The following is a 27,830-nucleotide window of genomic DNA, read 5'->3' on the forward strand; positions in this document are numbered from 1 at the left end:
CCTGTCACCAGGCACGTGGGAGAACAGACCAACCCCCACCTCTCTACAGCCTCCTTTAAGGTACCTATAGAGAGCGATGAGGTCTCCCCTGAGCCTCCTCTTCTCCAGGCTAAACAACCCCAGCTCCCTCAGCCGCTCCTCATAAGACTTGTTCTCCAGACCCATAATGGGTTTAATGAACCCAAGCTGCAGATAAAGGACATTTTTAGCACCAGTTAAGTATAATCCTTATGCAAAGCATTCAAGACAGGAACAGCAGCAGTGCTGTGAACAAGGGGTCCTTTTGCAGCACCAGGCTCCTGTTCAGAGGTTGTGTCTGCAGGAAACCATGGCAAGGCCAAAGATTTGTAAGCAAGCAGCTGAGGGAGAACAAGATGCTGGTCAAGCACAGGAACAGTGGAAAAACGTGTTGCTCTGGTATGCAGACCATATGCATACTAGGCAGTGCATGTGCTTAATTTGAACTAATCAGAGGTGTCAAAGCTAAAGTCCAATGATCTGTCTCAGTGTGTAAGGTAAAACATACGTAAGCAACATTACCTGCATAACTGAAGGGGAGTTGGGGGGAAATCCATGGGACAGGCTACATAGGCCTCCACTCATGAGTTCAATAATCAAAAAAATACCTTTCCTGAGTGGCATTACTTAAATGTAATTAAAATTACTTAACATTACTTGTTCGCCAGGGATTTGGGGGCCTATCCTCTTCAATATCTTTATTGATGATTTGGATGAGGGAATTGAGTGCATCCTCAGTAAGTTTGTGGATGACACCAAGCTGGGGGGAAATGTCGATCTGATGGAGTGTAGAAAGGCTCTGCAGAAGGACCTGGACAGAATGGGTTGATGGGCAGAGGCCAGTGGGATGAGGTTCAACATGGCTAGTTGTTGGGTCCTGCACTTTGGCCACAACAACCCCATGCAGCGCTACAGGCTTGGGACAGAGTGGCTCGAAAGCTGTGCAGAGGAAAAGGATCTGGGGGTGCTGATTGACGCTCACCTGAACATGAGCCAGCAGTGTACCTAGGTGGCCAAGAAGGCCAGCAGCATCCTGGCTTGTATCAGGAACAGTGTAGACAGCAGGACAAGGGAGGTGATCATCCCCCTGTACTCAGCTCTGGTGATGTCGCACCTTGAGTACTGTGTTCAGTTTTGGGCCCCTCACTACAAGAAGGACATCGAGGCCCTGGAGCATTTCCAGAGAAGGGCTACGAAGCTGGTGAGGGGTTTGGAGCACAAGTCCTATGGGAAGCAGCTGAAGGAACTGGGATTGTTTATTCTGGAGAAGAGGAGGCTCAGGGGAGACCTTATTGCTCTCTACAACTACCTGAAAGGAAGCTGTGGGGAGCTGTGGGTCGGCCTCTTCTCACAGATAACTAGTGATAGGACTAGAGGGAATGGCCTCAAGTTGTGGCAGGGGAGGTTTATGTTGGAAATTAGGAGAAATTTATTCTCAGAAAGAGTGGTCAGGCTTTGGAATGTGTTGCCCAGGGAGGTGGTGGAGTCACCATCCCTCGGGGTGTTCAAGGAAAGGTTGGACGTGGTGCTTAGGGACATGGTTTAGTGGGTGACATTGGTGGTAGGAGGATGCTTGGACCAGATGACCTTGGAGGTCTTTTCCAACCTTAATGCTTCTATGATTCTATGAAATCTCATCGTACCATCAAAAACTGTTTTAACACTTGAGTTTTTCATTTATCTCTACAGCATCATCAAAATCTTCTTCATCAAAGATGTTGTGGGATATAACTTTTTCTTGAACAGGAGTTTCTGTATGGCAGAAAAGGCACTAGACCATAATGTTTGTTAGAGGTGTAGTTCTCAAACAACTTTCATTTGGAGTAGTATATTTGTAAGTGATCAAAATGTGCAATAGTCCCATTTGTGTAAATGAGTAAGAAGACAATTCTTTTAAGAGCATGTCATACCAACTTTTTTTCCACATACAAATGCTTAGAGGTTTCAAAGCAATTAAAAATAGTCTCAGTATTATTCTGTTTAAAAAGGTCACCGGGAACCACAAGACACTGCTTTTAACACTATTCCCCTGCTCTCTCTTTCTCTCTCTCTTTTCAATAAGCATTTGGTAGACAAAATTGGCTTGGCCCAGAGAATGCAACTTTGCCCTGAGGACCCTGGAGAATTTTTCTGCAGAGTATAAAGCACATTGCCTGAACTGTTTCAGAGTAACAGATCATTAAAATAAATTGCTTATTTTGAATATTTTAAAAGCCATTGCTATAAAGATTAGAGGAGCTATAAGGCTTGTGTGGTGTGTAACTTAGGAAATCACCATTATAAAAAAGAAACAGAAATAACTGGAAGCAAATGAGGACTTGTTTATAGTGCACAAAAATATAGTAAGAGGGATATAGCTTACACAGGTCATTTGTATAACAGATTAATAAGCATTTTTTCCGTTGGCTTTTTTTTTTTTTTTACTTGTTTGTTTTGATAGAGATAGATAGAAAATAACAGGAGTGACTTTTTGGCATACTTTAATAAAAATCCATTTGTCCTGAGGAAGCCAATTTATTAGGAAGACTGCAAGGAAAGCATTCACATTGCAAAAACAGGTACGTTGGCTACAGCTTTATTCAGCACAGTGTCATGCTTAACTTGTGAAAATAGCAGAAATGTTCACACACAAGTGATACTTAGACTTGTAGTTCATGTAGAATTAAAAGTCACAGCAATGCTTCTCACGAATGCTATAAGCTCTAGTTCACCTTCCTCTGAGCAGGACAGAGACCTTTATATATAGGCATTTACATGTCTTACCTTAACTGGTTGACTTGGTTATTTGTTAGAGTGAGGAGAGGTCTTTTTAAGATTGTGCTCTGATGTGAATGAACAGGGAAACACATCCCAATACTTCAGAAAATGCAGATAGGTAAATTGATAGGGAAAATTTATTTACTACATGTGCAAGGAAGTATCATTTTCTGGTCACTGTGGCTTTTCTGTCTCTAATCAAATATCTGTTGACATCTGGAGGATGCACATGGCTGACCAGCTCTGCCTTGGTCTTTCCTACTTGCTCTGATAACAAGGTTTCAGATATTCAGCTTTCTAAAGTCCTAGCTGTGCACTTCTAACACAGAAAAAGCAGATGCTAGAGCTTCCAGGATTCTTTATAGCCTGACCTTAACCATCTGGGAAAGCCATTCTAATCTGAAGCCAAATTAACCAGTATCTCCTCTTTCTTTTTAGTTTCTGCCTACTGCCCTCCTTCAACTCTTCCTCTCCGTCTAAACAACGAATGAGCAATATGAAAAAGGTTACTCTAGAATCTTAAGGTATTTCTTTGACCTTCTCTTGAATAGCCACAGAAGGGAACTATAAATAAGCTGAGATGTATTTTCCAGCCTCCAAATAATTACTGGAAAACTCAGCAGAAAAAAAACAAGGTTTCTATATAGATATTATGTGGTGATTGCATGTGAAGGGAAAGAGAGTTTCTTGCCCTTAGAGAACATGTGGGCTTTTTGATGAGGATAAGGAGGAAATTCCAGCAGAGGAAAGGATATTCACTTTGAAGACTCTCCCTCTGCAAAGTAAAGCAAAGAAAGGAGTGAGGCACGTGGAGTAAGGAGGTCATGACAGGCAGTAAGAGGTGAAATGCAAAACAAGCAACAAACAAACAGATGTGGGAGGAGTGATATAATAAAGTCCAGCAGCTTGAGTTTGATAGCTTACTTGAGGCCAGAAGCCAAAGGAAAGATTCAGGCATTGCTGTGTAACTGCTGCATATAGAAAAGTGTATTTATGTGGGGAAACGTACAACGTACAAAACAGCAGAGAACCTGTTTATGGACAAAATATTTTGGAAAGCTTATACTCTTTTTTTTTTTTTTTTTTAATCCTGGATGCAGTCAGTTTACTTATGGAAAGGAATCTGCAGTTTGCACTACAGCTTTACGATAGTCATTAGTAGAAAACTGTTATTTCACATGGCAGTTACTATTAATGATTATAGTATTTGTTCAATGACTAGTCTTCTATTTTTTCCCATGTTTCTATGACAATAATTATCACATTGTTTTAGGTATTGTTTTTGGGAGTGATAGTATAAAAGGATGTAATTTACTTCTGATTACTATATTGTGTCACATGAATGACTGTACTTCATCACAGGGTACAGTACTGTGGCAAGAGAGAGCAACTACTGCCTTGCCTGAGGCTTGGTAGAGGAGAAGGAAATGAAATATTAACATGAAGGAAAGCTTTTGGTTAAATACAATTGCTTCCTTATAATACAACACTGAAATGATCACTGTGTACTGAAGATAGAGACAAACTGAAAAGAGTATGGAATTATGTGTCTTCATAAAGATTGATTTTTTAAATCTTCAAAAAGTAGGAATCGAATTATGTAGTCTGCCTATGGTTAAAGTTGCCTGTGATCTGGAAATAACTAGGATAATAAATGTTCATTTACATAAAGTAACACAGGCAAGATTACATGACTATCTGTGTGCCATTTACAATGTTATATGAGGCACCTGAGCTACTTTTATATGTTGGCTTTTTTCTATTTCATTTTATAAAGTATATAACATCTTAGGCTAACAAGAACTATACTGTATTATATCCTTGTGTATTACATAGGCTATATTACTGATGGCTACACTATATACTCCATTATCTTAAAATGTGTAATACAAAAGCTGAGAGGTTTCTGAAATAGTGGAAGGAAGGAAGGAAGGAAGGAAGGAAGGAAAAGAGAAAAGCTTAGATTCCTGTCACTTTTCTCTCTTTTAGCTGTAAGCTGAAACAGAAAAAACAATTCAAAGTATTGTAATTATTCTGCAGCCTTGGGGAACAGTTTGTTGTCCCCTTCAGTTCAAGTGGTGGAACAGTTACGTCAGTAATGACCTGCTTCTTTTGTTAATGGTACTAGAGCAGTCTGCTGGAAAAATGTCACCTGATCTTCTTAGTCTAGCAGAGTACCCTGCATCTCAAGGCATTATGTATGTATAACTTTGAGCAAATTACTTCAACATGACACAAAGGTGAAAGAAATAGTTTGGATCTTTGTGCTTTCCAAAAATAAAAAGAAGGAAAAGTATCTAAAAAAGTATGTAACCCTTCAGGCTGGCAATGTTGATGAGCTATTGGCTAAGAATGTATAAGATGTAAGATCAAACTGCAGTGAAGGTCATAGACAATGCTGTTGAAACATTTTAAACATTAAGAGATAATGAAGTAATACACTGAGAAATAAAATAATCAATAGGGCTAAAGACTTTTATGTTTTGTTATCCCGTTTTAGACTCACGCAGCTCTTTGACAGGCACTTGTGTATGTGGCTGTCTGCTACAAGACAATTCTGCTGGAAAATATGTAAGGACAGCAAGAGCATAGGGGTATTGCTTGAGGGCCTTCAAAAACACAAGTACCACAAATACCTGAATTGTTAACTGATAAAATTAGAACTAAGCAAAAATACTGTGGGTCCAAACAAAGGGACCAACTCTATTTTTTTGCTATTTCAAGATAAAGACATAGATAAATGAGATGCCTAAGTGATGGATACCCATAACAACCAGAATATGCAATAGCAGCAGGGCAATCTGGTAATGAGAAAAGAATCACTCTTGCTGATTTCTTAAATTTTTCCACTTCAAGTTTCTCACCATTCGGTGCAGGCAATTAGGAGTGGAAAAAGATGATGGATAAAGACAAAGTCTCAGAGAAAAGAGGTAGTAAAACATAAGAAATTGATTAAGTATCTTGAAAAGTATGCACTGGCTGTGCTGAAGGAAAAGATGAAGCATAAATCCAAAATTCATTATTTGTTTTGTGCTGTACTGCCAAACCACTTTGAGATACAAGCATATCACTTACTGCCAAACCACCCTGGAACACTTCCCTTTCCTAATATAATTGTCGGATGGGATGTTTATCCCCATCTCAATAAAGGCTGATGAGGACAGTTATTACCTACTTTGAGGGTATTTTCTTAGGACTGGAACATTCTAATGAAAGGATCTGGAAGGCCTCGACCACTGCAGCACAATTACTTTTAAAACTTGAAAAAATGGGTCTGCAAGTAGTGCCAAATTGTGTCCTTTGGTTTAACATTTTATTTGCTTGATATTTTTCATGGAAAATTGAGGTTGCTGAAGGAGTTTTTTTCTTCTCTTCTTTCTTAGCAAAATATATGGTTCTTATCCATGAAAAGTCAGCAACTGGAAGTGACTGGGCACCTTCGATGGCATTTGTTTCAGGAATAAGACACCCAAACTCATACTCATGTTCAAGATCCTGTTCATTATAATAAATAGAGATTTATATATATATATATATAAATCAGAAAAGGTGAGAGCAATAGGATTGGTGCTCTTCTATAGTAAGAAAAGCTATCCTTAGAAGACCTATCAGTGTCCAAGCAACAGCCATTTGTGTCCAAGCAACAGCCTCACTCACTCTGTTCTTTGACCTCTCCCTCTTGACTGGAAATGTTCAAACAATGACAAATAGTAGCATTATAAATCCCTTGAAAAATGTTGACACTGGTAGGGATGGAGCTCACTGTGTGAAGGTCATGGAGCGTATGAGACTAAACATACCTCAGGCAATAACACTGGCTCTCACAGTGCAAAGATCAACCATGGCATTAGCAAAGCAGCTGCACCAAAAATTCTTATATCGAACAAAAAATGATAACGCAAATGCCCGAGGACAGGTTCAGGGAGTTTTTTGGTAATCCATTCTAGTGCAGATTGTGAAGCATGTGCTGATACTCAGAACCACTACCTGTGCACAGACACAGAGCTAATGGGATCTATTAGACTCTTCTCTAAGATGGATGTTAGCAGAGGCCACAGTAAAGCATCCTGAGAACTATTAATTCTTATCCAGTGCCTGACACTACAGCTTTTTACAGGGAGTTATCTAGCTGACCTGCTGCCTCCATGCTGGATACTATTCAGCTGAAATGTCAAGGCATCAAGCATATTGCAAGGGTTTCTCTCTGTGGAGTTCTTACCCTTACTGGCTAAAATTTGTTGTTTGAATTGCTTGAATTAAGTGGAGAAAAACAAATTTTTAGCCATATGAATGATGCTACATCAATGCTCACTGTGCAGACATCATATCTGTCTCTAATTCTATCTCTGATGTTTACACTATTTCTTAGAGCTCACTGTGATATATCTAGGAGAGTGTGGAAGTATGTGTTTCTATTCTTAAAGGTCTGGCGTTAACTATCAGTAGCAGTCGAAGAGGTGAATTTCTAAGCTTCATTCAGAACAAAGATCTTTTTAACAAGTGTTTAGTAAATTTGAATTATAAATCTAGTTTCACTAAGCAGAATGATAGGATACAAACAGTCCTAAAAGTTCAGTAATACATGGCCTGCTTCTGTGTTTTTCATGACTTCCCATAAATTGCCATTTTATTCACTTGAGAGCCACGGACATTTTGTTTGATTTGATATCATTAATAGAAGTGAAATAAAACAATTGCAGAGCTACCAGAGCAGCAGTAACATGGCTGGAAAACAAAACAAAACAAAACAATAACGACAAAAAAACAAAAACCACCACATATAGCCATAGAAATACAGGTCTAGGAGAGGGACAGTTTATTGGTCATGGATAATAAACAGTTAAAAAAGGAAGCAAGAAATGCAAAATAAAGCAGATTAAAACTGGTGTGAATACTATATGTATACAGTAAAATAACAAACCATGGAATTTATAGAGCAATAAGAAGCCTTCCTGTTTACACTTTCTCTTTTTTACATAAATAGGATTATTTACATATATAGGATTAATACCAAGGATTTAATAAATGGAGTACAAGTTTGACATCATGGTGTAACAATCGTGTCTAGTGCTTAGGGTAGTCACAGGTCTACCACAGGTGATCTAAATCAGTTTCCCAGTTAGTCTCTCTCCAACCATATGCAAACACAATATTGCTAACAAGTGTTTAGCTTATTCCTATAAACCCTTCTTTCCTTCTCCAATATTTTCAGTGTCTTCTTTGAACTTCTTTTATTTCTTTCAGGATGAAATTATTTTTATAACAGCTACAGTCTAAAAAACTTTTCTTATCCCTCTATATCACATATTCAAGGAAAGAAAAAAACATCTAGTAGCAGAGCCATCATCTGAGCAAAGTTCTTCTCTATAAAAACAAACAAACAAACAAAAAACCAACAAAATAATGAAAAAGAAAAGCACAGAGATATTTTGGAAATCTAGCAATAGAATTGAATGCGTTAAGAAACAAGCCTGGAACTAGTATAATTCACATAATATATCTAAGTAATTCTGTATATTTACACACTCAAGAAGAATGGAAAATCTGAAGGAACTTAATGTTGTTTTCCATTAGTTATTTTTTCCCTTAGGTCGTTCTAAGTGGCTTTACTAATAAAAGATTACAGTTACTATGTGTTTTTTTCATTACAGTTAAGGGCTGTGGTTAATTAACATGGTACCTTAGTAATAATGAACTGAGTTTGTGAGAAGTTGAAGACATAATGGTTTCCACCAGTATTTATATGACAATAGATGTCAGCAGTTTGATACTAATACTCCTCATAACATATGAGTGGCACAGTAAATCACTTATGAACCAAGGAATAATTAAAAAGGCACACTGTGGTCAAGTTTTCAGTAAAGATAATGCTTTCTAAAATGTAAAGATCTAGCGCTAAGAAACTGTTGGCTGATGTTGCTCATCTGGGGTCCTCTAAGAATTCTGCTTGTGACTACTTCTTCCCTCAAATTGACTTGACTGGTGAAAGAAAAAAGAAACAGATTATTCACTAACATGTATCATTATACTTGAGTCAAAGGACACAGAAATATTTGTTTTTATATTTTAGTAACTTGATAACAATGTAATACAGAAGTTCAGCAGAGGAGAAAAGCAACTAAAGGTCTGTTTTTATCTTTATTTCTTAATTGGATATAGTAATATTTAGAATCATAGAAAGGTAGAATCATTTAGGTTGGAAGAGACCAATAAGACTTAATAAAACATTAGTTTAATCATTAGTTTAATTTCTGCAACACACACACATGAAAAACAAACAAAGAAACAAAAACAATCACACACAAAAAAAAAAGTAGGTAGATATGGCTCAATAAAACCTAAACAGGGATGTTAGCTTGGTTCTTTTTCTGCATATCACTGAAGCTCCGGTGTAAAGTCACCACAGAATGAAGCTGTTGAATCAGAACCTGTCTGGGACAATGAGCTACTCACATTTATGAAGGATGGCACAAAAGAGCCTTGACTGGCACTGTTGACATTCCACACTTTAAATGGGAATGGTTTATTCTACAGTCTGACTTAGGTACTCACTGATACACTTATTTAATGCTGACAGTGAATTTTATTCAACAACGAACAAACATTTTCCATAAATATCCAAATCAGTTTCAACAAAGGAAAAAAGAAATTTCATGGAAATGTCATGAGGTTAAACAGAAACTTGTTGTCATATTTTTCATGCTTATTTTTGGAGCTTATAACGTTTCGGCCAAGAAATGATGGGAGGCAAAATACATCTCATGATTTTCATGACCAGATGCACATCTTACCTAAAGCTTACTTGACAGTTAAAATGAACAGCCTACAAATAACCTACCTTCTCTGCCCAATTGGTATACTTAGAGATAAAAATACTTGCAGAATCCAAAATGCTACACAGAGTATTTGCACACAGAAACAAGGGAATTCCACCAGCCCCAACTGGTAGCAGACAATACCATTTAATTTGTCATTGACAAGGCACACAGCATCTAAGATCCCCCTATTTATAGAAGCTTGGGATGACTTATCATAGCATCAGAGAGTATATGCCTTCATATATCTAGTGTGCATGAAAATTCTGTCTTGCAATTTGCCAGTGTGTCATATTCTTTATAGGCTTCTGAAGAAAATCAAGTACATGTGGGTACCTTTTTTCAGGAGAGTTGTTTTTACAACTCAAAAATAAAAAATAAAAATTTATCCAAGATCAACTCTTCTGTCTTTCTGGAGTCACTAAATAACTTTAAATTTTTTGTATATTATGTTTAGTTACTTAATCAGAGGAAATCTTTTTTCCAACAAATTGTTTCTTTTACTCAACAACAAAGTGCTTAAAGTCTTTGTTTCATTGCAGTAGATCCCAAAGCTTGTTTTCCATTATATAGTATATCCTACCTAATAGATGAGAATTGCACAAAAAGATCTTTCCAAAAAATAGAGGGGAAAGAGAAGAGGAAGCTCTTTCCAACAAAGGTTATCTGTCAATTGAAACTGGAAAGGAGTCATAACACTGAAATATTTGTAGTAAAATTCAAATATGCTCAAAAATGTCTTTAGTTTCTCCTCCAGAATATGACAAATAAAAGTCAATGATCATTTTACCTAATGAAGTCAAATCATCCTTTGAATTTTGTAATCATAACAGTGCTGTTATGATACATAAACCAAGTCAGGCTTGTAAGGGGAGGTAGTGGGAAGTAGCTTTTATGGGTCCAAGTGGAATAATTTGGAAAGGTGGACAAGGTTTTTAGTACTCAGAAAGCAGATGAAGAGTGTGCTAATAGATTTTATCTCCCCTAATAGAGACTTGCTTCTCTTTTTATACTGTGGCATTTTCCTGATTTTCCCTTTGGAAATTTCCTAGTTGGCTTCAACATCATAGATGCCAAAACCAGAAATCAAGTTAGACATCAGAAAAGGTTTTCAGGTTCTTATTTTTTACTGTTTGAAACTTCTTTAAACAAGTTGCAATGGCATATTCATCGGAGAAAAAAAAATCTCCTTGAGTTCATGTACATTTAATTAATACACAGGGACATGAAGGGGAAGAGGGAAGCTATAAATACACAAAGGTTCTGAAATGCCACATAATGTTATATTTAAGTGACTAAACAAGATGCATGAGGAAGTAAAGGTCATTTTAAGCCACATTACTAAAAGTCGTTTTCTGTGATTTACATTTGGTGCTCTGTCACAAATGGGTGCTGCTTACCTCAGGAAGTCCTATGACTCAGAAAGCAAACTAGGGGTCTGGATCCCAGCATCCTTGTCTGCATGCTGTATTTTTATCCCACAGCTAGATCCAGAAAAGTCATTGAGCTACAAAGAAAGAATGAGTTAGAACAAGCAACAAAAATTAGCATGGCAGTTCACTCCAATTAAAATCACTCTGTCTAGCAGAGAACTGCAAGAGGAGTTGCATTTCTTAGGAAAGCAGAAGTCACTTTATAAGCCTGCCCCTTTTGCCTTTCTCTAAAAGATCCAAGAACCTCCAAAGCTTTTCAGAAAATACCAAAGGCCATCCCATGGGGAGTTATCAGAACAGTATTCAGTCACAATCTAATAACAGTTTGGTGAAATTTTCATATCTGCTTCCTATTTTTATTTTCCCCCATTTTATTAATGTATTTGCAAATAGGGGATTATGTACAATGTAGATCTTTATTCTGCTTGTAGTCAGTTTTGACCCACTTACTGAAAAGCTGACTCCTTAAAGTATGAGAAACAGGCTGGCTAGATTCATAATCCATTCTTTCCTTCTTGCCCAGAGTAGAGAAAGGAGAATTCTATCTCTAGTGCTTATATAAGACTCTTCATGACTTCTTTTTATTTGTCTACTAAAATATATATATATTTAATTATTATTTTATTTGAATACTCTTAGCTTGGCAGGAGTTTTATGAACTAGCTCTTCAAGTGATATGCTCCCTCCTTGGCTTATGAAAGAAACCAGAAACCAACTTCAATTTTTATCTGATTCTGACCCCCCTGGAAGCACCCCATCTGGGGAAAGAAAGTGTAATTACAATCACACTGGGGGAAGTTTTCAGGGAAAATATTTATATGCTGTTTATACGCATGGCTCATTGTCAGGAGGTAGAGGAGTATATGGAGAATTAAAAAAAAAAAAAAAAGGTTGATATTACCATCTATGAATACTTACTTGACAGGCTTTCAAGGTCAGATCTGAGATCACTTGGGATCACTTATACTTGCATAGATAGCACTCTATCTGCAATTCTGGAAGTAGAGACTTCCTAAACAGACTCTCATCCTTTATTGCTCCACACACAAGTGTTGCCCCCCTTACTAGTGGCAGAATTGAGAGGTTTTCTAGTCCAAAGGAGAAGGCAGTGGCACAAAACCCCAGCTGTGCAAACCAGTCTGCAAAACACTCACAGGCAATGCTCTTTTCTATTATCCCATCTTTCTAATACCTGTGGAAGTAAATGAAATTCAGTTTAAAAGAATGTATGATGGTCCCTGCATAGTCCCCTCACTGGATGCAGAGGCAGCAGGGCCACTAAGGGAATTGAATTTCACTTTCTATGGGCCATAAACACGTGCTTAGAGCCCCAACAGAAGATGTTGAAGCAAACTGTAGTGTAAATCAGGGTGCTTCCCATTGGTCACTATGTTCTTGCTTCTACTGTATGACACAGAAAATATACGTTTCACTCATGGGTCTGGTATAAGTATAACCAGGTACATCTACCGGATTAAAATGAAGAAATGGTGTTTGCATTCATGCACTCTGCTTTGTCTGAGCATACAAATAACTATGCTGAGAATGAGGGAAAAATATGAAGAGCAGGTTCATTTTCCAGTGAAGACATATTCCTCACTGGTGAGTGGCTAATTGATTTTTTTCCTCTGCAGCTTAACACAGTTATTGGAAATTACAAGGCAATAACATAGTGTCTTTCAGCATAAAATGGTTAGAGGATAAGAAATCAAAGACAGGAAAAGAATAATTGCTCAGGGCATAGGTTATCTGTTACAGGGTAGAACGTACTAACTGCATTAACTTTGCTGTACATCTGAAATATCTTGTCTGCAAATAGGGTCAGATGTGCATTTCCTGAAATTTAGCTGGTTTCAGAGCAATGCCAAAAAAAAAAAAAATAAAAAGTAAGAAGACAGAAAGCCCTGAGTTCTGTTAAGAAATATCTATTTCATGTTATTTTTCAAACTAGAGCATAAATCCTATACAGATAGGTAACACATGCATCCACAAGCAACCTTTCCTGGGTGTCTTCTGCTATGACCCTCTCTTCCACTAAACAGCTACTGTCTAATACACTGTTGCTCTGCACTTTAATAGCCAAACACTGTGCAGACTGGATAAAAAATACTATCAACACTATGAGTGAATGCAGGATTATGGTTTGGCAGTATTTTGCCAACCATTGTGCCTGGATGTACCTTGTGGAGGAGAGTGCAGGAAGGGACTTTGGCACTGCCCCATCAAGTGTCTCGGAAGATCTGCCATTTCAGATGCTGTTGCTCAGGGTGAGAGGGAAAGGGCTCTCGTCCCTTTGCTGTTATCCACCCCTGCAGCTTACAGAAGCGAAAATGATTCTGCAACTGTTGAGTCATCACAGCTCCACATCAGAACATAAATCAACATCTATAAGTAAAAAAGAATTGAATAGTCTATTGGGAAAACATTGAGATGTCAGATTATTTAGACTGCAATAATGTTTCTCTGTTTGACATACCTATTTGTTGATGTTCAGACTTATTGCCTTTGGCAACAGGATCAACATTCAAATAATATATATATGTATATATATTCCTGGCCACAAAATTAATGTATATGTAGCTTCCCTTTTATTATTATTTTTTTCAGTAAACTGATCTATTTGCCTTTGAGCTACTAAGAATTATGACTAACAAACTTATGTTTCTGAAGTGTCTGAAAAAGCTCACCATTTTTAACATGCATAAGATTACAGACACTTTTAACTCCATTTCTCATTCTGTCTTCAAGTTTTCTAAGCAACAAAAGCCAACATGAACAAGGCAGCCATTAAGGAGAAAAGAAATAGTGGGAGAGTGGAAGAGCAAACAAGGAAGAGAGCAAGCAAATGAAAGACAATAAGAAAGTAAGCTTTAGCTTTGTGAATTGCACCAATTTGCAACTGCTTTCCCACGCAGATACAGTATTTATATTGGGTGAGGAGGGGGAGTGAAACGGTCATAAAGAAAAGACAACATCAAGATCGTAATCCAAAAAGTAATTCTTTGGGTGGGTTGCAAACAGGCCTGTACAGAGGTATTAAACCTTGTATCTGCTAAAAGCCTACAAAAAGCCTCACTGTAATCATTGAGATCTTTTTTCAACAGCTTCAGCTGCAGTATTTTAAATGCTCTTTTTTTTTTTTTTTTTTTTTTTTTTTCCCCTAGGTAACCTCCCAGAGCTCTCACTGTACTAGCTGCCAGTTGCAAGCAAAAAGGCAATCAGTGCAACAGACTTTGGGAACAGGTTGCTTGCACTAGCAACTAGTCATTCCCTCTGAAAAACAAGCAGTGTTCTTGTGTTTTGACCATTGGGTCTGTGTACCTCCAGCTTTATTCCACTCTTCAGAGTTTAGGACTTTCATTCGCTTGAGTAGTTTAAGGCATAAGTTAAGCAGCTGCAGAAGTCTCTTGATTAAAAATACGGAAGATGCCAGATTCTAAACTTTGACTCAGGAATCTATAACCTCCCAGTGGAGGCTGCTCTGGTTGGAGCTGCCACCATTTGCTCTGCTAAAGATTGAAGGTAGAAGTTTTCAGAGTATTTTCCACTAAATGCTTACTTAATTTGCTTCGCCTACACCTTTACCACCTGCAGTTACTCAATTGCACAAAGTCTTTTTGTGGAAACGGTGTTAAAAACTTTCATTCCCACTTGCATTTCTTTACAAGTTCTTTGTGCTAAATGCAACTCAGAGACTAACAGACCTGGTATGAGAGCACATGAAGTCACAGACATTACTTACTTTAAGTAAGCTACTTAGTCATCTTTTTATTATTGTTTCTATAGAACAATCTAGCTGGAGATCACATCAGCACATGTTCCAGAATGTGTCTCTGGTTCCACTGTAACACAAATACTAGCAGTAGCCAAAGTTAACAACAGTTTTCCCCTTTCAGTATTTTTTTCAAATAGCTTAAGGATTTACGCTGGTGAAGCTTAGTCTCTGGCAAGTGGAATGCACTTTTCTTTTTATAAAGCTTGAACCACATTCAGCTATCATTCCAAAAGCTGCGTTTTCTATTTCCCTTGTGTTTTAAAAATAGCCATCTGTAGGGTCCACTTGTATGTTCCTAGCACTCTACAGACATCAAGACTGCTCTGACCAGCTCAATTTGTTTTGTAAACTATACTGGCAATTAAGAAATGCAGACCATGTAGTAAATTAGGCACATGGATTCAAAAATTATAAACACCAGTATGTGTTTCAGGACTGTCAAGCAGCTTCTGACAGTTGAGGTTGTACATCAATAGCTTTGTTGATGCTGGTATTTCAGGCATGCTTATTCAAGTAGTTACACATATGTAAGTCTCTGCAGGGCTAAAGAGATTGTCTCTTAACCATTGGCCTGAAAAGTATTTCCAGGCAGATCTTTGCTCTCTTTTGAAGTTCTGACCTGGCACAAACCTCACCTTCAATGCACTCCTTGCAGAAGATCTGGACAGTGGGGCCCAAATGTCCAGAAGAAGCTGGTTATATAAGGGATAAAATTAATCCCCAAGAAAGAGCCTGGGTCTAGAATAAAGTCTTGATGTATTTCTCAGCATTTTAACTCGCATTACCCCCAAGAGTTTGCTTTAGTCTTCTAATCACTTAATGAAGTAATTTCTGTCATTCTTATGGATATTTACTGGCTATTGTTTGCCGACAGCTTGTTTTTACATTGGTTTCCCTCTCTCATGGTCTTCCAGAGAGAAGGTGATTCCGAACAGGCTGCTGCAATATGATTCCACCTGACTATGCACAGCACTGCGGTGTCTGCAATATGTACTCTGAAATACATAGCCTGCATTTGCAAGTTTCTCTCAAGCTCACCCTCTTAAAAAAAAAAAAAAAAAAAAAAAAGAGAGAGGTCAGAAAATACTGTCTTTGAGCTCCACAGTCATTGTATTCAATTTTCTCTTTCATTGCTCTCCCTGTGTTATCAATTTTATCAGAAACAAACATTTATATTTCTTCATGTACAGAATGAATATACCTCTAAAGGAAGTATTTAAGGAGACCTGGATTTTACTCTACTTCCTTTTTTGATGCCTAATGCATCAGGAAACATTTACCAAAGAGATACCTTATTTACAATTCAAAGTTAGAATGAGTCCCGAAAGCTCTGGAGCTGAGTATCATATAAAAGTGGGAATTTTTGAGGGGTGACTCTGACACTGACTTCTCACACTGGTGTCACTGGAATTAGAACATCGTGATTTCTGAGCAAGCTGGCCCAGGACCCTTACTTGTATTTTTTAGATTGTGTCTTTCTACTTGGTTCCAGGAAGCCCTAATTAATCTGTCTCTCATTAGCAGGTTTTAATTAAGCATAAATGTTTAATAAGTGAAGTTTTTAAAACTCTCACTTATTTGGTTTTATTTTTAGATCACATGTTTTGAAGGACTGAAATATAAAAGATTTGAGACTAGCTGAAAAAGTAGTAACAATGAGAATAAGTATCTCTATTTCAGTTTTAACTGGGAAAGAGATCTTACATTGGAATCATTATTTTTATGTCAATGAATTTTATCAAATCTTTCACTTTTTTTTCCCCTCTTTAAAAGTGTAATGACTCCCTATTTTTCTTAAACAACAGTGGAGTTATTGGTCCATATCTAGTTGTGGAAGCCTACATTCATAACCCATGAAGAGCAAAGGTTTATTTCAGCTGTGTTCTGCGTTTGTTTAGAAATTGGTTCTCCTCAAGAGAAATACAAACCTGCTTGCAGCTCTCAGAGCTCTCAGGAGGCCCAGAAAAGGTATATGGCTCTCCAAAATGGCTGAGCTATTTCAAGGAAAAGGGAGGAAATGAAGTCTGCAGTAGTGTCTGTAACATTCCCGTGCTCTGAGACTCCATTGAGTGCACATTGTTTCTCTCGACTATCACTGGCTGTGCTTCACATTCTCAAACTTTTCCAGCCACCTCTTGCCTTTTTATATCTAGAATGTTCACCCAATAGAGAAATAGTGTAAGATCTGAAATAAAACAGTGAGAGCTAGCAACACTGAAATCAGGAGGAACCCGATACTAGAAATGGGAACTTTTCCAGACAGATACAGTGACTGGAGCCACTCTGCCCATACACACAAAGATTGGCTGATCCTTTGGCTGACAGAACATGGAGTGAGTGGGAGACCCATTTGTTCAGGATGTGAAATTGGTCATAACTTTTCATCCTCCACTGGCAAAACACTGGCATGTCTGGAAACCTTTGCAGCCCTCTCTAAATCTTGCTTATTCTCTGAGCTCTGAGATACTTGGAGTTTACAGACATTGAGCTTGGCATTCTTCTCTTGTCTGTCAGAATGACTGAAGCTTACAAAATTAACTGTTCTGAGATTTGGAGAAAAGTTTTATAACATTTTGTCATAAAGAGGTATTCTATCACATTAACAGGAAGAAAACTTCATTCATACTTGGATGAATTGGAGAAAGGAAGGAAAGAAGGAAAGCCAGAAAAGCTGGCAGACATGAAGTTCCTATGTGAAATAAGAAATATATTTCTCCCTGCTACTCAAAGGACTTGCGTGGTCTTTTCAACCCCTCCCTCACACAACCACCAAGTTCTTCAGTGCTTGGCCCCTGCATTGTGCCTGATGAAGAATACTGTGCTTTAGCGTCTATACTGCAATATGTATTTCTACATTTCACTTTAGTTATGAGGTCAGGGTTTTTCTCAGGGCCCTTGAAGAAGAGACAAGAAAGCCACCAGCCTAAGATGGTAGCACTGAAACCATCCAACCTGCACGTGGGAGGAGATCAGACTAACTTCTCCAAGACTCAGGTCATTTGCAAAATAACAGGGGAGACTGTGTTGGATTTTTCCCATTTAGTAGATATTGTTTGTAGGTAATGACACTCTAGTGAGCTTAAGCACCAAAAAACTTGATGCTTGCAAATTTGTAGAATGTTATTGTGAGCAGCATGTGTAGTGGCAATTTTCATTAAGTACTTGACTGCCTTGTGATAGGATCATGCCATGCACAGCTCTCAATATCCCTCTTCAATCAGAAGATCACTGACCAATTTTCAAAATAAAGAAGAAATAACCCTCACAGCTCTAGAAAAGAACAGGACAAGGAACCATCAGAGCTCCTCTGCTATGGTTTAAAATTAATGTTTCACTCAGGGAAGAGAGAGGAAGCTTATCAACTCAGTGATAACTTAGACACTCTTTGATCTTAAGAACCTGTTCATGCTTCTGTGCATCAGCAATAAAGCTCCTGAAGGATTCATGGCTACTGTAATGTGTTTTCTTTCAAGGAACAACTTATGTTTAAATTTAGAAGCTCATCTTCATTTCTAAATGTCATTGGAGCATTTAAGCTTTAAATGTATGGAAACAAGGATTGGAAACATTTTACATTGGTTGTTTGCTGGGAGTGTGTTATAAAATTTATTTGTAATTCAGAAGACAAACATTTCAAGCACTGAGTGGTAACAGCAATGTCAGCAGTACTCAAAATAGGGAGTTTTCTTCTGACCAGTTGCCCAAGTTCAGGTAACGATCTAAAGTAGTATGATCTGCAAGTTGGACTAAGAAGTATTTCAAGATGTGCTGTTATGCACATTAAGAGGTGCATTCAGCCATCTGCCTGCTGCTTTTTTCTTTTCTTTTTTCTTTTTTTTTTTTACCTTACATCAAATAATGAATAAAATGACTATAATTTAGAAAAAGAACAAAAAAAAATTAAAAAAAAAAAGATTTTGTTTATCACAAGAATTTGTAAGGGAAAGGAGTACTTGTTTGAGAAGCCATGCAACTGCCCTTTCATAAACCTGTCTGCAATGGGAATCCTTGTCACAGACAAAACCAACCATTATATATAGGGTTTTATAACTTCTCAACTCCTTTTCAGACATTTAAGAACTCAGAAGTTTTTCATAGACAGAAGACCTGTGTGGTTATTGTGTCCTACTGCTGTTATAAGAAGCAAGATGAGGTACGTATTAAAGAATTTGTATTTAACTAATAGATAAATATCACAAATATCATGTGAAATATTTGTGGATAAATTTGTCAGTTAGATAATTTAGGTTATAAAAAGCTTATCTAAGACCAAGTTCTGTGGCACTTTGTCCAAGATATCAGTGCATTTTGCATCTGTTGGCCATCTTCTGCCAAGACAAACATGAAAAGGATAACAAATTGCTGGCAAAGCTCTTAGTTTCCAGTTTCCAACAACTCAACCTACTGGTAAATACATTGTGAATTTTAATGCATATTGCATTTCTCCCAACTTTCTCAGTGCTTTCATAAAGTTGTCCTCTACCTATGGAATCTAGAGAGAGATTATTGTGCTTTCCATGGAAAGCAAAGTGCAAGGGAACATTTTTAACTTTAGTTTAGCAAACCTTGTTTTGGAAAATGATGGCAGTGTGCATCTTTACATGGACACCAGCAATTCTGGATGAACTAGCATGCTGTATGTCTTGGACTGACATGTTTTTATTTGATTTCATGTCAGAGGAGCTCTATTGAGGGAACTTATTCACTATTAGTACAAGAGCTATAAGAAACCTCTACTATTGTAGCTTAGTCATCAAGAGCAGCAAGATGTCTACATTTGGAGATTGCATTTGGAGATAATAGATGCTATTACTTGAATTAATTTTCATGTCTAAGCAGGATTTAACTCGGGTTATATTTGCAGCTATCATCCAATTTAGTAATCAGCAACCAATTTAGAAATGCAGTATTTCCTGCATTTCATGTGCCAGACTGCAGATCAGTAAACTCAAAAGAGCCGGATTAATTTTGCTTGAATGACAGAGATAATACAAGCACCAGTACACTCAGACAGTCACCTTCTTTCATCCCATACAAAGTTATGGATCCAGTATTGAAATATATTAACAATGACTATCTACTCATCTGTAATATATTTTGCATGCTGTGAAAAGTAGTCAGTCATATCAACATTTTTATCTCTTGGGGCATTGACAAAAATCTACCACTGAAAGCTATGTTACTATTCTCAGCATAAACGTCATAGACTTGACTAACCTTGGCTGTGAGTAGTAGTCTCTCCAAAACCACAATTGATGAAGATATCTTTGAAGTATGTTGTTTTTATTGGAACTTGTTGTGCTTTAGGAACTAAACAGAGTTAGTTGAAGCAAAGCACTGTGTCAGAGACATTGTAATTTGAATGCAAGAAAACATGAACTTCCATTAGTCCGAGGTTATATAGTGTTTCCACTGTGATTTTATATGTATGCGTGTATGTACGGCTATACTTTTATACTGATTGGGGTATATAAATAATTTCAAGGCAAATAAATAAAGAAATATATCCATGAGTTTATCACTGAAACATTATTCTACTGCTCTGAACAAAACACAGCTTAATTTAAGTTATATAAAAAGCATTTTTATATAAAGTAAGATCATATAATCATACATATATTCAATTACTTTACAAAGATAAAAATACTGAAGAAAAAAAAAATAGAAAGAGGGTTTATGCCTCAAGGCAACGTTCTTCCAAGGTTCCCTTGTACGGATGTCCTAACACTTTCCAGGTAACTTAATCTCTGAACTTAAATAAATTATATAAAATTTCTTCCTCCAGGGGTGGCACCAGATGTTAGCACTCTTTAACATAATCTTTTTACTTTTCATCTAAACATGTATTCTTTCATTAACATTTTTCACATAATCCTACAGTTCAAACATACCATGATTACCAAACTACCTGAGATATTCTATATTGCATTGTTCTTTGCTCAGTTTAATAAGCGTTTCAAAGCATAAGTAAAATTATTTACTTATTGTAAAATTCTACATTCTTGCATTTTCTTTGTTTCCAACTGAGTATTCAGGGGTTAATAAAGGAGATCTCTGGGAAAAAAAAAAAAAGGAAAGGGGAAAAACAAACAAACAAAAAAACAGTAACTTAAATACATTTTTCCCTACCACAGTAGAGTTGAAGAAAGATAAATTTGATTGGCTGATTTCACAATTCTGAAATACGTTGTGATTTCAATAGCATTTCTTCCTCCTGTTTATTTGAAGGAATGCACAGGTGTGAAACACTAGTGCAACTGTCAAGAGACTTGTGGAACAGCATGTTCCTGCTGAGCTACAGGACTATCATCATGTCAGACACTAAAGCAAGCTCAGGTGAGTTTCTCATGGGATTGATGTGAAAGTGTTGTCAGTCTTAAAGGTAAAACTTTGTCCTCAATGACTTTAAGAAAGATCAATCCAGCTGCCTGAAGACATTAGGCTGAAGGACACCAGATCTAAGAGTTCCAGTTTTGTTTTTTTGCTTCAGGATTCAGGGTTCGAGCCCAAGGTCTGCCCAGGGTTACAGCTAAAGGGCAGCAAGTACTGAGCACTAAACTCTGCCATCAGATATTGATGTCCTCAGAGGTCTTTGCATGGTCAGACTAATTGTGGTATTCAATACAGAAGAGAACAGTCAACTTTTTTTGATGGCTTCAGACTCAAATTAATTGCAGTGGAAACCTACTGATAACAGTATACATAGAACAACCTTATTAAAGAGAAATAATGCTTAATGAAAAGGAAGAGCTCCATATTAATAGGAGCTCAGGGCACTGATTATCACTTGTGGATAAAATAGAAAAAACTATCTTCAAACACAAAATGACCAAACTGGTATAAAGTTCAAAACCAAAGGTTTATCTGCATTTATTATTTCTTGTTTTTAAAATACAGTACAAAAAATAGATGATGCAGATGACAGTGAGAAGTTGATGGGATAACTATTTCTTTTATTTTGTATTACATAGCCATAAAAAGAGGAGGTTGCATCAGAAAACATGGTAGACAAAGACAATTTTACCATTTCTAAAAATGGAAAAAGCTGGTGGCTATAATAATTTTAAACACTGAGCCTGTTTAAAGTCCTCTGTACCTCTCCAGTATCTTTTAAAAAATATTTTTGTGAAGTAAAATGCTATTTTTGTTATTTTGCAGTTTCACTTTTTAAAAATACTTTTTTTCCTCATTTTTCTAACAAGATACAATTCAAAAAATTTTTGAGGGGATTTCTTTTCTTTTTTTTTTTTGATATGCTTTTTTTTCTTTTATGTTTTTTTCAAAGTTTAGCAAATCTGGTAAGGTAGAAATGTAAAAAGCAAAGCCCTTTATGATTCTTCTATTGATTCTTTTCTGGAAAGAGAGAGGGAAAGATATAGATATATGGAAGCAATAATTTTCTTTGTCAATTCCTGAAATAGAGGAACTCTTCTTGTAAATTTTGTTTACTGTCATGCAGTGAATACTCTTTGCAAATAAAAATCTTCTGCCTTTAAATCAACTGTTATGTATAGCTTTTTATTCTGTTGCACATAAAGAACAGAATTCTTGTAAATTCTTATAAAAAAATTATAAAGTTACTACAGACATAAAAAGATAATAACCTCAGTTCTATGGCCTTCACATTCACAGATTTGTATCATTCTTGTAATTCTCAGTGCATTAGAGAACACTATAGGATCTCTCCAGTGGATAATTTAACACAGTACATGTCTGCACATTTTCTTATCACAGACTTTTTCATTTATTAAATAGAGTATCAGCATTATAGTTCAAAGTAATTGAGTGAAACCTTATGGACCTGTAATTTATATGAAATATTTAGTAGATGTTTTTTCTAAATTTTATGTGCATCATTAATAAGCCTTATCTTTCAAAAATGCTTTGTTGTTCCATTCATTTTCATTAGGTATTCTCAGTAGATCATTTCAGAATTAACTAAAAAGACACATTAAAGACTCTTTTTGATAGTAATACAGGCCTTTTCAAAATGTTACATGGGGATCTTCATAAGATCAGTAAAAGATCTTAGAATATGCCTTTTGCTTACTCAGAATACACCCTCCGGACAGGTCCTCTTACTAGACTGAAAATATAAATAAGTATTTATATTTATAAATAAGTATTTGCTTTGGCCCAGAAAATTCATAGAGCTTTACAAGACAGAACTAATTGAAACAAAGGGTTTCTAGTTCATGGGAGAATTCTGAGCTTCATAGCTTCCTGACTGAGGTTATTGTAATTATTTTTAAAGTCTTATCACCTAGGTTCCCCTTTATTTTCTCAGAAAAAAAAATGAAAGCGATGTTTCATGAATAGTCAAAAGCAAGTGCACTGTGCAAAAAGCTTTTGAAGTTATGATATATGTACTTCAACAACAGATCAACCACACTGCTTTTTGGGTGAGCTGCCAGGTACTCTGGCTTAGATTTGACCAGAATTTCTTAAATCTGATATAATAAGAATGAATGTCAAAGCTCCAAAAATTTTTCTTCTTCAAGATTCACAGTACAATCTAATAGGAGTGGATAACACTTTCAAGTCATGCACCATGAAAGGAATTATTAAGTAATTTCCACTAGAAATTTACCTCTGTAGGTTTTAGGGATTGGCTCTGTTTTTAATTCACTGCTCATGCACCCTCCATTAAGAAAGAAGCATATTTTCACTTACAAACTGAACTATTTTTGCAGAAATACAAATGTACTGTATTGCATTCTAATTTCTATAGCACTGATATTTCTTGCAGAACCCAACACTTCTAGAACATAAATATAAAATTATGGGTAAAGTCTGGTGATAATAATAATAAAAATTCTCTGTGAAAGTTAGTGTTTGCTTCAAAGATAGCGAGTAATATCTTAGCTCTAATGAATCCACAGAAACTTATCAGAGAAATACACAATTCTGAGAAGAATTTGGCAATATAATGAAATTGATATAACCAGAGCAGACCAGGCTGTCCTCATAGAACTTCCACATAGAAATGAAGAATTCCTATAAAACACAGTAAGAAAAGGCCTCACAAGTTTTCTGGCTCAATTTTTGCAATTTCTAGGTGATATGGAAATCCTAGATAATATACAAATTTCAAAACTATCCTGAGCAGTAGGAGGTTCGTTATCTTTAGCACACAATTGTGCCACTGCAGCTTAGACTGATGACTTCTGTGAGCAATTTTTGTCTTGTAATTGAAGAAAAATATGAAATAGTACACAGAACTCAAAGGCCAGGAAATAATTTCAAACCAGGCAAAAGCACAGGAAGAAAGAGGAAAGGAGGTAGATTTATGTAACTGTATAAACCACTCAGAAGTGAACTTCATCACAGCCAAGCATCTCCTTCAAGCTAACATACACAAAAAGAAAGGATTATTCCCAATTGAAGAAGAAGGTATAAAAGGAGCAATAGTTTGACACTACAGGAGGGCCAGGTTGGGTCACTTAGGAAAGTGATATGTAGAAACAATTATGTAACAAAACTGCTTGGCTAAGGAGCACATGGTGGCTCTTTCATTTCATAAGTAAGTGGTAAAGACAAACTAGATGGATTTTAATACATTTCTGAAGAGAGGCATAGTACTGTAAAGTGTTTTGTGAGATATCATCTGAAGGTATGATTTAATTATTGCCCTGGCTCTTCCTACACTTAAACTGATTTCACGCAGTTTGTCAGGGCCCAAGCCAGCCCAGGGCCTCCGTGCAGTGGAGGCACCCCATTGCCAGACCCAGCTCTGCCCCCATGCCCAGTGTGAGGTGGGACGGTGCCCATGGGTGAGGGCAGGGCCTGTGCTGAGGTCACCTTGGCTCCCAGCTTGCCTGCAATGCGGAGCAGCTGGCCCTCGCTGTGCCCTGGCACAGTGTTCATAGCACCCCTCTTTTTCCTCAAAGCCGGTCTCCAAATAGAGTAAGGCTTCCTGCTGGGGGCAACCCCACCTGAAGGCAATGCAAGCTGAGAAAAGTAGGAATCCGGCCCTACTCCCTTCAATGAAGTTTTGCTATTGACTTCTGCAGAGATAGAATTTCACTTTGTGTTTTAATATTTTACAGCAATCCACAGGAAAAAATAATCTTAATTGGAGAAGGTAAGGAGTAAAGAAATAAATATATACATAAATTAAAGAATTATTTTCCCTTCTCCTTACGATAAGTTAAATGAGTTAGCATATTTTACAAATATATTTGCTTATGCGTTCCCCAAGCCACTGGGGAAAAAAAAAAAAAAGTTGAAAAGGATATTTTCTGAAATTTGTGAAAAGGTGAAAAAGGCTAAATTTCCAATCTGGTCAATATCAGTGGATCAATATATTGCTGCAAATTAAGTAGGAGCAGTGGTCCTTTTCTGGTTCTGGAGGCAAGTGGTACAGTATAGCTCATGTCCACAGAGCTGAATGCTCTTTCCCCCAGTCTTCTGCACCCCAAAATAGGACTGCATCTTCCATACAAGTTACTACTGCCCTTACACAGAAGCAGCATAATCCACAGTAGCTCTGCTCACTGTCCCAAGACATTAATGAGATCAAGTAATTCTTGATATACTCAGTAATTGTAAGTATTATGCAAATGAAGGTTTTCCAAATGAATGGGATATTAAGATCATTATGTTCTGACTATTAAGGCAGTGACAGAAGTTTTTTTTAAGTCTGGTATAGACGTGAAGCAAGCATATTTTCCTGTGCTTTCAGTAAGCCAGGAAAAACCACATGAGCAAAACCAAGTATTTTTATGATTCACTGTTAATTCCAGGACTCCGTTTAAACCATAGGAGAACCATGTTTAGATCTTTCAAATTCCAGCTGGACATTAAACATTCCTGGTGAAAAACTTGTCAAAATCGATTTTAACAGATGATTTTTGTCTACCAGAATTTGGCTGTCCCTGAAATTTCTTTTATAAAAATCCTGACCAGCTCTAGACTACCTGCTCACACCTGGAGAAATGAATGTGCTTAAACTGTACCAGTGAGGTTCTGCAATCAAGCTTTCAGGTATTTGTGAAAAATAAATAAAAATAAAAATAAAAAAATGTAGCACTCAGGAAAGAAGTGTATTTTTTGAATTTCAACTACTGGTTTTAGGATCAAGAAAAAAGTATCTTAATCTTAGTAATCTTAGTATCTTATCCCCACTTTTTCTTCTGGGTGACCATGAGAAAATCACTTCCTACATTTAAAGAAAGCACAATAACACTATCTCATTTGCAAAGAGCTGTAGGATCTATTGTTGCAACACACAATATTTGACTTAAATATCAGAGAATGCTATTCAAGGTGTCCATCTTCAGAAACCTCTAGCTGACACTGAACATACCTACACACTTAAAAAATTATTAGCACAGGCGATGAAACAACAGGCAGAGCTGTAGATCTTTTGTATCCTATGGTTTTTATGAGAAGGGTTGCAGAATGGATGTCGGCCTGGCTGTTACCTAACTCTCAGAGTCAGGTATTGATTTGCAGCATCTTAGACATAGCCCATACTACATTTTTAGTTAGTTTTTGCCATGCCTAGAACAAGAATTGAAACTCCTCTGCTAAAATATGTGACATCCTTACCTCTCAGAGTTGATCTGCACCATGCAGGGAGAGTGTGAGTGCAGCCAAGGAAACGGCTGTGGGAGTACTGACCAGGACTGACTTGGAAGTGGCTGCTCCTAAAATGTAGAAGCATTTGTCTTTGCTAGAAACAAGAGATGCTTCTGTAGCTCCTAGGCTGACGGCCTTCTTTATGCTTACAGTGTTTACACTTCAGGCCTTACAGGTTGGCCAATATACTCCATGTGCATATCAGCACGGCACTCCACAGTAAATGCCCTACACTCCTTTGCACATTCCTAGCAAGGCTCAGTCTTTGCTCACCTTCCATAAGCAAATGTTACTACATTGATAAACACTATACAAGGGTCCTAGCTGGCCCTTCAGCCTCTTTTTTTACTCCTCTGCTCAACTATGCTCCCTTGTGCTGACTCTTGCTTGTCTGAATAAATTAAGTAAATGAGGGGTAAAGCCCCAGGTAAGCAGAATTGTGTTCCCACCTTCCCTCCCAGTAAGTAAGTAAGTACCACCACCCATAGCCTAGTCAGAAATTCAGACATGCTAGGTAGCTTGTACCTCTTCATTGTCTGCCTTCTGGAGCTTCTGGCAGCTGAAGATTCCCTCATGGGCTGTCATTACCAGACAGTTTTTCCAGTAAGATAATGGAGATGCTCATCATATTCTTATGTTCCTATACGTCAGTCTTCAATGTCATGGCTGCCTGTCCCTGGGCTCTGCAACCTCTGCTTAGGCCACTGGCACCCCTTGCAACAGTCTCCCAGATCATGGTTGGTTGCTCCATATCCTGCCAGTTTTGTGCCAAGGACTGGTGGCAGCATGACAGAAGGACACAAGAGACCTACTTGGGTCTCTCTGAAGGATGAGGCACAGCAGTGTACAGGCACATCTGGTAAAAGTTGCACTTACTGTATTCATGGTTCAAACCTCAGCATCCTTTACATGCTGGACCTCACCCAGATTGCCCCAGATGAAGAACTATTTCCTTTGCACAAGAGTGGAAGCCAGGCATGAACCGATGTGCAGGCAGCACAGGACCTGATATGGAACAGCAGGCCTACCAACACAGCACTGCTCAGCCACAGAGCATCCTGGGCTGCTGTGAAGGAGACAGTGCTTACAGCTGCCTCTGTGGCACAGCCCCACCGAGACAACACTGTCCCAGGAACCCAATGGACATGCAAGGGAGAGAGAGAAAAGAAAGCTTTGCAAAGGTCTTTGTAATCTTTGAAGAGCAATTTTGGAATGATGTTAATGGCTTCTCTCAGCTCATCAAAACTATTAGGAAGGTTTATTTTGAAAAGAGTCCCCTGGGAGCCATGAGGCAGGTGTTCACATTTACTGCTGCTTTTACAAAATAAACCATTATACTTAATGACTCTGATTGGATCAGCTGGAGGAGTCATTACCACCATTTTGACTATGGTTGTAATGTCAAAGGACACCTGGTTTGCATGAGGCAGTCAGGTGGTAGGCAGTGAA

The 27,830-nt window shown here is 37.4% G+C and overlaps 1 long non-coding RNA gene across 3 annotated transcripts; it reads right to left on the reverse strand.

Annotated features, from left to right (window-relative positions):
* Positions 1 to 7,179: 7,179 nt before the first annotated feature.
* On the reverse strand, positions 7,180 to 27,593 carry LOC310896163. Of its 3 annotated transcripts, none has more exons than XR_014581243.1 (3): positions 26,907 to 27,593; positions 10,991 to 11,097; positions 7,180 to 8,754 (listed from the first exon to the last, which is right to left on the reverse strand). It is a non-coding gene; the product is annotated as an uncharacterized lncRNA (long non-coding RNA). The 3 variants fall into 3 exon arrangements; XR_014581244.1 differs by lacking the exon at positions 26,907 to 27,593 and adding an exon at positions 26,352 to 26,852; XR_014581245.1 differs by lacking the exon at positions 26,907 to 27,593 and adding an exon at positions 13,204 to 13,727.
* Between the last annotated feature and the right edge of the window lie 237 nt (positions 27,594 to 27,830).

Source organism: Anser anser (assembly GCF_964211835.1).
Source record: "Anser anser genome assembly, chromosome: 3".
NCBI classification, from domain to species: Eukaryota; Metazoa; Chordata; class Aves; order Anseriformes; family Anatidae; genus Anser; species Anser anser.